This window comes from Rattus norvegicus, chromosome 2 (assembly GCF_036323735.1).
Source record: "Rattus norvegicus strain BN/NHsdMcwi chromosome 2, GRCr8, whole genome shotgun sequence".
Lineage (NCBI taxonomy): Eukaryota > Metazoa > Chordata > Mammalia > Rodentia > Muridae > Rattus > Rattus norvegicus.
In genome coordinates, this window is record NC_086020.1 from 46,887,379 (window position 1) to 46,902,564 (window position 15,186).

At 43.0% G+C, this 15,186-nt stretch overlaps 1 long non-coding RNA gene across 6 annotated transcripts in view; it reads right to left on the bottom strand.

Moving 5' to 3' along the window:
• Positions 1–327: 327 nt before the first annotated feature.
• The window catches only part of LOC120100712 (uncharacterized), a 28,074-nt gene continuing 13,215 nt past the window's right edge, over positions 328–15,186 (bottom strand). For 5 of the 6 annotated variants that reach the window (XR_005500660.2, XR_005500659.2, XR_005500656.2 and 2 more), the window contains one exon: positions 328–14,713. This is a non-coding gene — a long non-coding RNA (uncharacterized LOC120100712). The remainder of the gene's footprint in view (positions 14,714–15,186) is intronic. The other variant, XR_005500655.2, reaches the window with a different exon arrangement.

A 15,186-nucleotide genomic window follows, 5' to 3' on the forward strand; every position in this document is an offset into this window, starting at 1 on the left:
TTTTTATTTTAGCCATTCTGACTGGTGTGAGGTGTGTGGGTTGTTTTTTGATTTGCATTTCCCTTATGACTAAAGATGTTGAACATTTCTTTAGGTGTTTCTCAGCCATTCGGCATTCCTCAGCTGTGAATTCCTTGTTTAGCTCTGAACCCCATTTTTAATAGGGTTATTTGTCTCCTTGCAGTCTAACTTCTTGAGTTCTTTGTATATGTTGGATATAAGCCCTCTATCAGTTGTAGGATTGGTAAAGATCTTTTCCCAATCTGTTGGTTGCTGTTTTGTCCTAACAACAGTGTCCTTTGCCTTACAGAAGCTTTGTAGTTTTAATTTGTTTTTTTTTAATGACAGATTCATTTTTATTTTTATTTCATGTATGTGAGTGTTCTATCTGCATGTACACCTGCATGCCAAAAGAGGGCATCAGATCCCATTACAGATGGTTGTGAGCTGCCATGTGGTTGCTTGGAATTGAACTCAGGACCTCTGGAAGAGCAGCCAGTGCTTTTAATAGCTGAGCCATCTCTCCAGCCCCCAGACCATTTTATTTTAATAAAATTAAGTGAGGATCTTGGGAATTTCTTCAGAATCGTGTAGAAAGCACATCTCACATTGAATTCTATGGAGACTCTCTACAGGGGTTCCAAGAACAGGCTTAATGGGACAAATAGCTGGTTCTGGGGCAGGAGGCTTGATGATCAGCAAGAAATTCATGCATATATAACCAGCCTATTAACTGAGCATCAGCTCACCCATCATCTACAATGGAAAGGAAGCGAACAGGAAGACAATGAAACAGCTTTCCTCACCTCCTAGCTGACTCATTTTACATCGGTGCCATTCTGGCTTCCCATCCCTGCTGTCACCCCAGAAGCATCTGAGGCTGCCTCTGTTTCTTTCCTTCTTCCTCACTATCGTCAACATGTACTCTTAGGGCATGGACCCTGGGGAAGGCCCTAGGGAGACAGAACCAGTCCCTAAGGACAAGCAGTAGGTCCCTCCCCAAAAGAACCACACTCTACATTCTCTTTGCTCCCAGTGACTCTTACAAAGTCCACAGTTCTCGCATTACCCTTTCTAGACATTTTAACAGAATGGCCTCTGGAGGCAGTCTTTGATGCCTTCACTGCCAGCACTTGAAGTCTCTCTATGGAAGGAACCAAAATGCTCTTCATTTGGGCAGATCATTTCTAAGGACCTGCCTCTATCCCCTCACAACAGAATCACCATGCCAGATTTGGTAAAAGGGACCCCAGTGGCATTTCTTTCTCTCCTCCGCTGTTTCCATTATGGGAGCATCACAGGGTAGAGAATTATCCAGTATTTATTCTGGACCTACGATATGTTAAGTATTTTTGGCTCACTAAGGAAAGCTCTGAGGTTCTTGGCTTGGAAAGAGTTTTTCATGATCCTTTCAAGTTTTTTTCTGCATATCCTGTAGACATGTGCACTGGAGGACTCTGACCTAGCACATCATTGCAAAGATGTTTGTAGAGCAAATAGCCTTGGAAGCCAAGGCTCTCCCTAACAGAGATAATAAGATAATGCTAATAAGATAATGCTTCCCCCTAGGACAAAGGTAGGCAAGTCTGCCAGCTGCTTATTAAAAATATTTGAGTTTCTGAACCTTGGTATCTCTCAGCTGTGTGGCAAACACAGCTCTATGCACAGCATCTACTGGGAAAGTCACCACACCTGTGAGACTTGAGGAGCAATGGAGATAGGTGGGAATATGAAGCTTGGGCTACATGCTATGCTGTGATAGGGGACAACATCACTGTCTTGAACACAGGGGTCTCCATCTTCTCCTAAGAACTGAGTTTGACCAGCTTGTGACCCTTTAGAAAGGGCAAAATCACAGGCCATTTTTAGATTATTAAAGTTAACACATTTCCTCTTTAACTGTTATTTGTATTGAAGTCTGTTAGAGATCACGTTGTTTTATTAATTTTCCATCTCTCCCTGTCTTACCACCTGTCACTGAAGCTAGTCTACCCACCCTCCTCTCAACCCTAATGTTGATATTATCTGGAGAGGTCTATATTATTAGAAAGTTTCCTTCAAGAAATCCAGCACTAGTGAAATATCTGAAAACCCACTCTTCCAACTCAAGGGACATTTGGTGGAAGTGAATTCTGACGCGAACACTTATTCAATTGTAGAAGAGATTTATAGATGATATCTTATTTGTGATTAACCATAAGAAACCCATGAGAAACTGAACTTTGAAATGTGCCAATGGTTCTGTTTTATGTTCTTTTTTTCAGGTTCAAAATTCTCAGAATTCTCGCCTCAGTTCTCAGATAGGCAAGTACTTCTATGATGGTTCTTTCTCTTAGATGTTCTGCTCAGATTATTTTCCAGGTAGAATAAATACTTATTTCTGAATGCCACACATCCACTCTTCCACACTGGATTACAGTTGAATATGTTGGTGAGGACCTTTGATCAATGAGTATAGTTGGCTATTTCTTTTCATTAGTCTATCTTCAACTGTAGGCTTAAGATAATTTGTAATGTACCCATAGTGTATTCAGTCAGGACACAAGGACAGATGGTGTAGTGGTTAAAAAGGAACAGGGACTGATTGATTTGGAGCCCGTGTATTTGTGTAATAAAGTCACGTTCACTTAGCCTCTCTGTGCCTCTGTGAAGGCTGAGTTAATAGTTGTAGGGTGTTTATGTTTGCGATTATTTCTACCAATTGAAAATACACACCACTGTCTATTTACATTTATTTCCCTTAGTTATAAGCAAGCAGCAGGTTATTTTTTTAATGCAATTTTGGATGCAGCGTCATCTGGGTCTTAAATCTCCTCCAAAGGCCACATCTCGAAGGCTTCTTCCCATCCCTTGGTACTGCCAGGAGGTGGGAGAACTTGTAGGAGGTGTTTCTTATTAAGAGGGAGTTAAATCATTGTATACATGCTCTTGCAAGAGACATTAAGACCCTAGCCACCTCTTCTCTCTTGGTTTCCCATGGCCATTAGGGGAATCCTTTCTTCTACCGTGTGTTCCTTATGCTATGCTGCCTCAGCACAAATCCAAAAGCAGTGGGGCCAATGGATGATGACTGGAAACCTCTGAAACCATGAACCAAGATAAAATTTTCCTCTCTATAGTTTGACTTTATCAAGTATTTCGTCACGTAACCGACAGCTTATTGACACATGATATAAGCCTACAAGTCAGAACTGTCGTTGGACATGGGAGAGGGCAGGGACTCTCTAGCCCCCACCCCCAGCTAAGGAACCATGAACAGTTGACAGCTACTAAGGTAGGGAGAATTGAATTGGTTTTTTTTTTTTTTTAAGAGTGTGGCTCCTGGTAGGCCAACCACGCTTTACTCAGGGACTGCACATCCACACATCTCATCCAGTTCAGGGTAGACTCTGAGTGTAACTGCTGCAGAAAGGGAAGTTGCCTATGAGTAGATAGGCAACAAAAGTCAGTGAGTTATGGGGGGGAAGGGGTCATAAAGTTTGAAGGGGTCTTGGGGACTGGATCTGGGAGGAGTTATGTGGAGAAACAAAGGTAAATATTAAAATACATTCACTGTATGCATCATTGAAATGCTCAATATTTAATAAAAAACATACCTTACTGAGAAAGAATTGAGGTTGAGAACAAAAACAGATCGGAGGATGGGGACGGTATTGATTGAGCGTGGTTTAGTGTAAACCATGCACGTGTTTCCTCATTGCTTTGTCAAATGCTTAGGGAAAAATGTGATGAATCTTTAGTTTTGTGTTTTATCAAGACACCACCACCCCCACACACTGAAAGTTTTATTGCCAAACTTAACTTTCCATGACAAAATGTTCTATTGTTAAAGTGGCTGTACCAAGAAGACCGCATCAAAATGTCATGTGCCTAATTATCTGGCAGGCAAGCATTGTTTCATTTTGAATGTTAACAAGTGAAAGCTGGTATCCGGTTCAGTGTGGCCTCTGAGTGTGACTGCTGGGGGAAGGGAGGTGGGAGGACCGTGTGCTCCCGAATGAGCCACCCTGGAAAACTTCTTAAACTAAGCAGGGCTGTGGCTGGGTGTTCCTTAGGCCAGAAGTCAGGAAGTCGGGAGGACTGAGCCACCCAGCTAAGCCCCTGCTGCAGAGCCAGCATCTGGCTCAGTCAGTCAGGGGTGGATAGAAAGTTCTGGGCCTTCCTCTGACTGATAGACGGCTGTTGAATCAGCGTGCTCATTCCTGCGGGATGCAAGGGATAGCAACTCTTTCCTGCCTGAGATGTTCCAGGTGAGTTTTATCCCGAGTGCTGTCACTAGGACTAGGGCCATCATTGGAGGGCCCAGAGTAAGATGAGAATGTGGGAGCCAGTGTTCAAACATTGTTGAGAATTTCTAGTGGACAGCCAAGTGTATGTGCAGAGTTCATAAACCCTTGAGTGGGCCATCCCTGCCATTGACCAGATAGAGCCTGGGAGACAGTCTCAAAAGCTGGCACACAGGAGGCTCACTAGGAAATACCAGTAAGGAGGTGAGGAAATCCGGGTCAATCTAGGGAATGAGCTGTAGCAGCAGAGACTACAATGGATTCCAAACAGGTCATGATTTAAGTTTCCCACCCACCACTTTGCACTTACAACAATCATTGGCTGTCCGGAGGCAGGGCATGTCTTTGAGAAAAGGAGAGGTCATTAGCCAAGGGCTATTCCTAGGGAGACCCAGACCAGCACTTCATCTCCCGTAATTTCCAATACTGGGGATATGAGTGTCTTTCCAACCAAGGAGGTCTGGGCTGAGCACCATAGCATTTACTCTGCATCCCACTTCATCCATTGTTGAAGTTATTTTCAATTTCTAAAAGAGTTGGCAGTTGACTGGCCTACCCAGACCAGTGTGACAAGGTCACCTTAATAAACAAGACAAATAGCAAAGAAAGAGAATCACAGGAAATGTGCTAGACCCAGGGCAGAAGACTCAGACAGAGACCGAAACTTGGCAGAGAGCCTAGTAGGTGCCACAGAAAGGTGGTTTATTTTCTAGTGTTTTTGACTGGATACATTTTCTTTTATTTCCACTTTTTACCACAAAGCTGGCGTTTTCAAGATGAAGTCTAAACCAACATTTTGCCCATGATGAACTCCAGAGAGGACCAGGGGGTCTTACAGGGCAGGCAGGGAATGGTGGATAGCCTAAAATTGGAGACCCCTAGGGTCAGGGGCACAGTCTGGATGGGGAAAAAATAATGAAGTATGGTTGAGGAGGTTTATTGTCGATACGAGGAAGAGAACAGTCAGAGACATCTGGAACAGTCCAGACTGAGGCAGGCCAGTAGACTGAACCAGGCCATGGGGATGGGGAGGCATGATAGGGAAAGAGAGGAGACAGGGCAAGAGGGAACCAGGAGCCAAGAGGCCATGAGAACGAATGGGAACCAAGAAGGCAAGTAGCCAAAATGGTGGAGTTTATATAGGAAAGAGAAGCTGGGGGAAGAGAAGCTGAACTCCACCCCTGGGAGGGAGTGGTTTAGGGTAGAGGGCGGGGTGAGAAATGTGGGAGGAGCCACAGGTACTGAGTGAGACTTGTTCCAGGTTTATTTGGACCTGACATAGCCAAAAGGAAACAGTAACTGCTGACCTTAGACCCAAAGGTCGAGACCTTAGACTCAACCCTGCAGGCTCTGTCTCATTCAAATCAAGGAGCCACTCTCTGGATTGCCCAGACTTGAATCTACTTCACATTCCAGGACTAAGATTTCTGAGATAAGGGATGCAAAAGTCCTTCTTGTACTTGGGATAACACTATATTGTGATCAACAATAATGAAGAATTACGCCTGCCATAGGCACTGTGGTGGTGATATTCTGTACCAAATGCCCACCCCAGGTCAACACAAATACCTTTCGAGAATTTAGGAAACACAAGTTGTGTTTATGTCTACTAGTAAAGAGGGAAAGGGTGCTCTGAACTCAAAGATCAGAAATGAATTATTATAAGATCAGTTTGGGGCTGCTTTAAAATTGCAAATTTCAGTATCAGAGGAGATGATTAGAGAAAGCACCTGCCTCTCCAGATTGGGCCCCTAAGTTTATATCCCAAATGCACATAAGCGATGAAGCTGGGTGTGGTGGCACACATCTGTAACCCTAGGTCTGGGGCCAAGGGGTGTCATGGAGGAATGTTACCCAAAGGACACCAACCAGACAGACTGTCCAACCAGTGAGCATCGGGTTTAGTGGGAGACTCTGTTGAGAGCAGGCTATGTATGCTGTACTCTATGACTCCATAGTCTATAAATCTAGTTTCTCGGGCTGTGTATTAACTCAGGAGACTCCATTTTGAAAGGGAAAGAAGACTGCAGGTTCTGGCTGGACTCGGAAAATCTGCCATCTCTGTAAGGGACCGACCATCTGGCACAAACTGCTAAATACCTGCTTAATTCTAACTGGAGAAGATGTGTACAAGCTGGAATAGATGCTCTTAAATCCTTCCACTTCTTACCCTCACTGGCAGCCAAGGAGCTCCAAAGAATACTCTACAGACAGCTACAGGGAGAACCTGTTGACTAAGTACAGCCCCCTTTGCAGTGGGCTGTTATCAGATTCAGATGGGATTCCAACTGTGAATGCAAAACAGAAAGGGTTGTATGATTGCGTGCACTGCTAGACAGATACCTGCCTCACTGACCATGTCAAGTCCAGAGGAAATTCCCTTTTCCTGAATTCTAGCAGTTAGACAAAAGCCAGTATTCCCTAGGAATTGTAAAACCGGTTCTCACTTGTCAAAAGTAATAATTCTCCTTATCTCTAGCAAGAGGGATATAGGTTCTCTACTAACACATGTTTGTAGTGCCTATCTACATATATATGCAGATATATATTAGGGTTCTAGATAGCCTCTAGCTCTCTCAATCTCTACTCCAAGTATTTGTTATAAACTTCAAGGCTTGATTTCCGCTCACTGCCTCCCAAGTTCCTATTCCCTTAGAGCCCTGCAGATTTGTCCCCCTCTCCTCTCTGCTGTCTGGAAAGGCATCCCTGGCAGTTTGGGAGAAACTTTTCCCTTGACCGCACAGAGTGGCCATTTTGGATTGTGCACTGTCCCTTACCTCCACATAGTGCTTTGGATGGGTGAACTATGCATAAATGAGTCTCTTCTCACAGGTTGTTAAGCTCTGTGACAGCTCAGGGTCTCCTTCGCTCTGAGCCTTTGCACAGGTAGGGCCTCGGAAAATGCTGTCCTACCCTGTGCAGTTAAATGCATATTCCAATCGAAAGGGCGTTTTTCATGGTGAAGGTGGTCGTCTCCAGAGGATCACTAGGAAGGTTCTAGGTGCTCAGAAGTCAGGCAGCACATCTCTCAGTGATTGCAGTACCCATGGTGGGTGAGTTATTATTACTCTACTCACTATTGGGCTCCGAAGAGGTACTAAGTAACTTGGCCAAAGTCCCAATGTCACAAAGTATTCAACCTTCAGTTCAAATAGGATCAGAGGACTGGATTCAACTGGGACAGGGGTAAAATCAGAGGACAACCACTCCGTCCCATGTATAACTGGTTCCTGGAGTCTATTCCCTTTGCAAAGTCTTATCCACAACTCCAGACAAACCGTGGTTCCATTTTTACCAATTATCCAATTCTATCCTGCTTGGGAAGGTCAGCATCTTGTATGAGATTCTACTGGAGTTTCTAAACCATCTAAGTGTCTCCTTTTCTGGACCTCAGTATGGTTTTGAACATCTTGAGTTATATTGAAGTCCTCTATAAAGTCGCCAACCCCTTGCAAGGTGAAGCACAAGCTTTTTGGTCCCTCTGATTACAACTTATGGCAAGATGGCTCACGAAGGCACATTTGGTAAACTATGCAAATTCTTAGGCTCCTCCACTACTCAGGCTCACCTGGTCTATGATGGAGACCAGGAATCTTTTCCTGTCTAACAAACTGTATGATTCTGGTATCAAACACTACTATTTTGGGAGGAATATTGCCAATATACCTAGGGTCTAGATGAATATAACCTGTATTTTCTTTTTCAAAAAGCAATATTTTTATTGCTCTTTGAGAATTTCATACAATGTATTTTTAATTTTTTTTTTTGGTTCTTTTTATCGGAGCTGGGGACCGAACCCAGGGCCTTGCGCTTCCTAGGTAAGTGCTCTACCACTGAGCTAAATCCCCAGCCCCATAATTTTTAGTAGATATTTTATTTTTTACATTTCAAATATTAGCCCCTTTCCAGGTTTCCACTCTAGAAACCCCTTATCTCATGCTCCCTCCCCCTGCTTCTATGAGGGTGCTCCCTAACCACCTACCTACTCCTGCCTCCCCACTCTGGCATTTTCCTACCCTGGGGCATCAAGCCTTCACAGGAACAAGGGCCTCTCTTCCCATTGATGACAAGGCCAGCCTCTGCTACATAAGGAGCTAGAGCCATGGGTTCCTCCATGTGTACTCTTTGGTTGGTGGTTTAGTCCCTGGGAGCTCTGGGAGCTCTGGTTGATATTGTTCTTCCTATGGGGCTGCAAATCCCTTCAGCTCCTTCAGTCCTTTCTCTTACTCTTCCATTGGGGACCCTATGCTCAGTCCAATGGTTGGCTGTGAGCATCCCTCTCTGTGTTTGTCAGACTCTGGCAGAGCAACTCAGGAGACAGCTATATCACTGTCAGCAAGCACTTCTTAGCATCCACAGTAGTGTCTGGGTATCTGCATATGGGATGGATCCCCAGGAGGGACAGTCTGGATGGCCTTTGCCTTTGTCTCTGCTCCATATTTTGTCTCCGTGTTTCCTCCTATGAATATGTTCCCCCTTCTAAGAAAGACTGAAGCATTCACACATTGGTCTTCCTTCTGCTTAAGCTTCATGTGGTCGGTGAATTGCATCTTGGGTATTCCAAGCTTTTGGGCTAATATCCACTTATCAGTGAGTGCATACCATGTGTGTTCTTTTGTGATTGGGTTACCTCATTCAGGATGATATTTTCAAGTTCCACCCATTTGCCTATGAATTTCATGAAGTCATTGTTTTTAATAGCTGAGTAGTACTCCATTGTGTAAATGGATACAGAGAATGTGTATTCCTCTGTTGAAGGGCATCTGGGTTCTTTCCAGGTTCTGGCTATTATAAATAAGACTGTTATGAACATGGTGGAGCATGTGTCCTGGTTATATGTTGGAGAATCTTTTGGGTATATGCTCAGGAGTGGCATAGTTGCATCCTCAGGTAGTACTGTGTCCAATATTCTGAGTCACTATTTGCAGATGATAGTATGATAGTATACTTAAGTAACCCCCAAAATTCCACCAGGGAAATCCTACAGCTGATAAACAACTTCAGCAAAGTGGCTGGAAATAAAATTAGCTCAAACAAATCAGTAGCCTTCCTCTACTCAAAGGATAAACAGGCTGAGAAAGAAATTAGGGAAATGACTCCCTTTACAATAGTCCCAAATAAAATATCTTGGTGTGACTCTAACCAAACAAGTAAAAGATCTGTATGGCAAGAACTTCAAATCTCTGAAGGAAGAAATTGAAGATCTCTCAGAAGATGGATAGACCTCACATGCTCATGGATTAGCAGATTAATATTGTAAAAATGGCCATCTTGCCAAAAGCAATCTACAGATTCAATGCAATCACCATCAAAATCCCAACTCAATTCTTCATAGAGTTGGAATGAACATTTGCAAATTCATTTGGAATAACAAAAAACCCAGTATAGCAAAAACTATTCTCAACAATAAAAAGAACTTCTGGGGGAATCACTATCCCTGACCTCAAGATGTATTACAGAGCAATAGTGATAAAACAAACAAACAAACAAACAAACAAACAAACAAACACCTGTATAGTATTGGTACAGAGACAGACAAGTAGACCAGTGAATAGAATTGAAGACCCAGAAATGAACCCACACACCTATGATCACTTGATCTTTGACAAAGGAGCTAAAACCATCCAGTAGGAAAAACCCCCAGCATTTTCAACAAATGGTGCTGGTTGAACTGTTGGTCAGCATGTGTTCATCCCTCATCTAAAGCAGGCCTTTCTGATGTGGAGTCCATAGTTCCCTATATGTGTGGCTCGACTCTCTTCTCAAGGGCTCAGCTGGCTTTCTAGAAACTCTATAGAGAGGGGGACCTCACAGGCCGCTGCTCCCTTTAGTCACCCTGCCTGGTGTGGTTCCCTATCAAGTCTGCCAGGATATACAGTCAAGTGGAAACCCAGGTCTGATTTCCATCCCCTGCTGGTGCCAACAATTCTCTGTGGTCAATAAAAATTCCCCCAGTTCCTTCAGAGGAAGTGAGTTATCTGCTAGACTTCCTCTGTTTTCCAAAACTCCGACTGGCATCTCTGCCAAGGACATTATTTTGTCTGGATCCACTGGCTGGACCTCTTACATCTCAGGGAAGCCACACTGAGCATAACAGGGCCCAAGTGGTAGAGAAGGAGACAGAGTTTGAGCACAGGACTCCACAAAAAAAGGGGATCCAGGGGGGTGGGTCACAGTGGACTAGTGGCCAGTATCTTTCTAAGACCAATAGCAATCTCTCAATCTCCTTATAAATCCGTCTTTTAGCAGGTCCAAGGACATGCCAGCCTCCTTAGAATCCCTATTTAATTCATTTCTATGCAGCAGAAAGATGGGAGGAAAGGGGGCAAGAAGGATCTCTTTGTCAATGAGGCTCAATGTACAGTAGAATCTGTCCTGGGTCTATTATAGTAGAGCTGAAACATCCAGACAGCAGCACTCATAGACAATGAATGTGTCTTAGTCTATGTTCTGTTTTTATAGCTCAATGCCACAGACTAGGTGATTTATAAAGGACAAAGTCTTATTCAGCTCATGGTTCTAGAGACTGGGACACTAGGGTCTAGGAGCTTTATCAGTGATGGTTTCCTTTCTACTCAGGACTGTGTAGGTACTGATGGTACAGGACACTGTTTAAGAAGGACACATACAAGCAATAGAGCAAAATTCAATTTTATAACACTCATACTCAAGTAAACCCATTTGTTTTATACATGTATATATCTATAAACTTCTGAACAAATAATCCATTCTTGAGAGCAAAACCTTCATAATCTAATCATGTCTTAAAAGTCCCACTTGGTTGTTACTGATGTAAGGCTCTCAGCACCTCACATTGGGATAAAATTTCATCGTGAGTTTTGGATACAATGAGTTTACACACAGTGGCTATAGTAAATGGGGTCCTTGTCCCAATCACATGTATAAATTAATCATGCTTATTCTTGGATCCTCAAATCTAGATAGGGAATTATTGCCAATAATTTTGCATACAATTCAAATTCCTTTCATCTAATATTCTACCTCCTGACTTCCTTACAATGGTTTTCTTTAAATTTGCTTTTACAGAGATCTTGTTACTACTGTTTTAATGAGACAGAGTCTCATATAGCCCAGGCTATCCTAGAAATAGCTCTTTAGTTGAAGAAGACTTTGAGTTTCTGACCCTCCTGTGTCCATCTCCCAAATGTTGAGATCACAGCCGTCACCATGCCTGGCTTATGCAGTGGTGAGGATCAATACATGGCCTTGTGCATGTGAGGAAAGCACTCCACTAAATTATATAGCTACCCCAGCCCTTCTAGTGGATCCTTCAGTTAAAGGTTTGCTGAAGGTTGCTTAGATGTTTGTACATGCTTGCATCTCCTCAAACTCATCTGGAAAAGCAGATCATTTCAAACATCTGACATTTACTGTGTCGTCCAGAATAGAGGCTTCCACATATTAGGTGCTCAGAAGAAGTTGCTCACTTTAATAACTTTGTGTCAAGGAGCATGAGCTCGGCTGCATGGGCTCCACTGCCTACCATTTACTTATTGACAGGAAGAAAGGTGAAAAGCAATTAACCAGTTATTGAATGCAGAGCCTCGCTTAAGGGAGTTCTAAGCGAAACAGCCAATGGACCAATGTCCTGTCTCAGGGATGTGAACTTCGACCCTTTGATGGCAGATTATCTAGAAAGTCATCCTGGATTTGTTTTCCTACTCTAGGCCGGATGCTCAACAAAGTCCCCATGAAACACCCTTAACGGGAGATTTCTCAAGACTAAATAAAAGCACGGCTTTTTACATTCTGAAAAGAGGTCCAGCTGTTAGTTTTGGCTGGGGATAAACCCGGAACTATCTCCAAAAGAGATAGCATGAAGAGACAAACAATGATGTCACTGGAAAGGCCTTATTTTCATCAAAACCTAAGTTCAGATCTCCTTAGGGGGAAAAGTTGTTTTGTTCTGCCTTGGATTTCCATAGCTTTCTCAGAATAACTTTGCCCTTGTAGGTGATAGAATTCTTTGCCCATGATCGCTGAATGTCTTAGAAACCAGACAATCAACATTGACTGTCCAGCAGCAAAAATATAGTCTGAGCCCTGCTTCCTGTACTAAATGTTGCTGAGATGTCTTCCCAGAGTCTATAAAGTCCTAAATTCAAGGATAATTTAGAAGCTGAACTTTGCATTCAGGAAAGTTGATAGATCCAGAGCGGAAATAGTAATTATTTTCCCCTGAGATACGGGGCCGTTTTCAAGATGAGAAGTTCCAGAAAGACTCTCTCAAGGGTCATCCAAGGCCTGTCCTTCTCTGCTCCCCTCTTCCCAAGACACAGCAACCAATAGTATTTCCTGTTGCTAAGACCTGAAGCTATCATATACGGGTTGTGTAAATTTGCCTTTGGAGGGAAAGGTAATCTAGTCTCTTGCATCAATCTTCCCATGTGGTACAGGTTTGGGGGGGTCGTGAACCCCAACAACGTTGGGGCATATCTGTCAACCATCCATTTGCAGCGTTGATGCCTCATATGGATATCCCATGCTGCCTAGTGTCCTGTGGACAAGAGATGAAGCAAACAGAATTTAAAACCATTCTCTGCATTTCACTCTGGCTGCTCATTCCTGGATTCTACCACCCTGGGCGTCACTGTCTTCTTCGTGCTTATAATGTGAAAATACACCTCAACTTCAGGAATTTCCTTAAGTATTAAGTAAAATAATACTTGTAATATATTTAATATGATAAGAGTTTAATAAATGTCAGCTTACTTGGTCTTAAAAGACAGTTTAACATGAGGGTCACTCTCAGCTGGGAGTGATCTTGGGGCTATTCAGTCCTTGATCTCACATTCAATAATTATCTCAGATGTGCTAACATTTTATCTCTACTTTACGAGGGGAATGAAGTGTTTAAAAACTCTTCAGAGAGAGCCAAGTTTTCTGTAACTCGGATAGTAAAGCAATATGTTCTTTACTGTGGAAAATATGTAATAAACCCTTAATCCATGTTTTGAATAAATTATTCCCTGGCTTCAACAGGAAAGAGATTCCTTAGAAGCAAAAGTAGCAATCTACCAAATGGCTTATAATAATCATGTCATGGTTGATTTGACCATGATTAGAATTCAATTGTCCCTTGGTTTATTAAATTATTATAAATTATCCTGGTCAGTTCTTTTGTCAACTTGACACAATCTAGTCATTTGAGAAGAGGGAACCTCAATTGAGAAAAACTCTCCCATCAGGTTCACCTATTGGCAAGCCAGTGGGGTATTTTCTTGATTAATAATTGATGGGTGGTGCTTCCCCAAGGCAGGTGGTCCTTGAGCGTATATGAAAACAAGCCATGAGGAGCAAGTATCACTCTGCCACAGCTTCTGTAAACAGTTCTGCATCTAGGTGTCTGCCTTGATTTCCTGTCCTTGTATCACAGATTACAAGATATAAGATAAAATAAACCCTTTCCTCCCAAAGTTACTTTTGGTCATGGTGCTTTATCACAGCAATAGAAATCCTAAGTAAGACAGAAATGTCTTATTTTGACTATCTTTAAATTCTTTCTTATTCTCTACACAAACAGCATCAAAATCCAAAAGGATAGAAAAAGTGGAAGATGGAATTTTAAATGTACATCTAAAGAATCTCTTGCTTACCATCTTGTAACATCTGTTGCATAGGATAGGAAGGTAGGAAAACACAGCCACAAATACATACGATGACCGCCCGAGAGACGAGGACACCGAGGTACTGTGAATAGACTTTCCCGAGAACCAATATGCAAGTCTCAGGAGGTGGGTGTGGGGGGAAAAGACAAAAAAACAAACACTTTCAAGTGAGTATTTGAGAGTAGTGGAATATGAAGAAGTGTGCAGGCAATCCACCACCATTGAAGAAGAAATGACTAGCCCCAGGGGCCATGTTGGAAACCGTAGACTGGTTGCTCCTCCAAGATCAGAAAGTCTTCAGTGTAGGTAACCCAGATGGGCTAAGGAAATCAACTCAGGGTACAGCAGCAAGTGAGCAACTCAGGAAGAGACATAAACCCCACATACTCATCCATCTAAGTAGAGGGAGAACAGGTTGAGACAAAGGGGCAAAGGAATTACATGGAAGAGAAAGAATGGGGTTGGGGAGGGGATGGATACATACTTTGCAACAACCTCTGAGTTACCGCTCTCTGGTCAACACTGGTTATCTCTTGGGCCTCCCCACAGAGCCATTAGCTGTTAGATGCCTGGCTTATTCTGAAAACTGTGACACATCTTCACTGTCAAACTGGAGGAGTGTGTCTCACTGAGCAAGAAGCCTGGGCAGGGACCAACGTGGCCAGGAAAAGAACATGGTCAGACTTGTGCTCTCATTTTCCCTGGAGCAGCTGCTTGGAGGAGAGATTGGAGACCCAGATACAGCCACTGTTATAGGCCAGGCCATATGTGGTGACGGCCAGACTAAGGCAGTGATGTCTAAACAGAAAACAGGTAGAGAAGGGAAGAAACATTGATGAGTCCAAGTTGACAGACAGTCCCTTAACAAAACACTCATAAATTCCCTTCCCTTGGAAGACCTTAAGGGTGCATCGATTTTCCAATGTCATAATTCCATGGCAAAACATAAAGACGATACAATGACAAGGAGAAGACACTGGCACATGTCCTTTACACACTGCCCATGAAATTCATCTCTGACTCAATGACTGCTGATTCATTTGTTTGTTAACAATTAGGTAACAGAACTCAACGGAATCTTGCTGAATTGATATAGACTTTTCCTGACCCTAGACTGTGGGTATATGGAAACTTGCTCATGAACATGCCACACAGAGTGAAAAACCTATCCCATGCAGCTGAGGGGCACTTGAGGTACGGTACATGTGGAGACTAAAACCCCAACTCACACTCCTTTCCAGCCTATGAGTTTAACTCAGGGCTGTATTCAC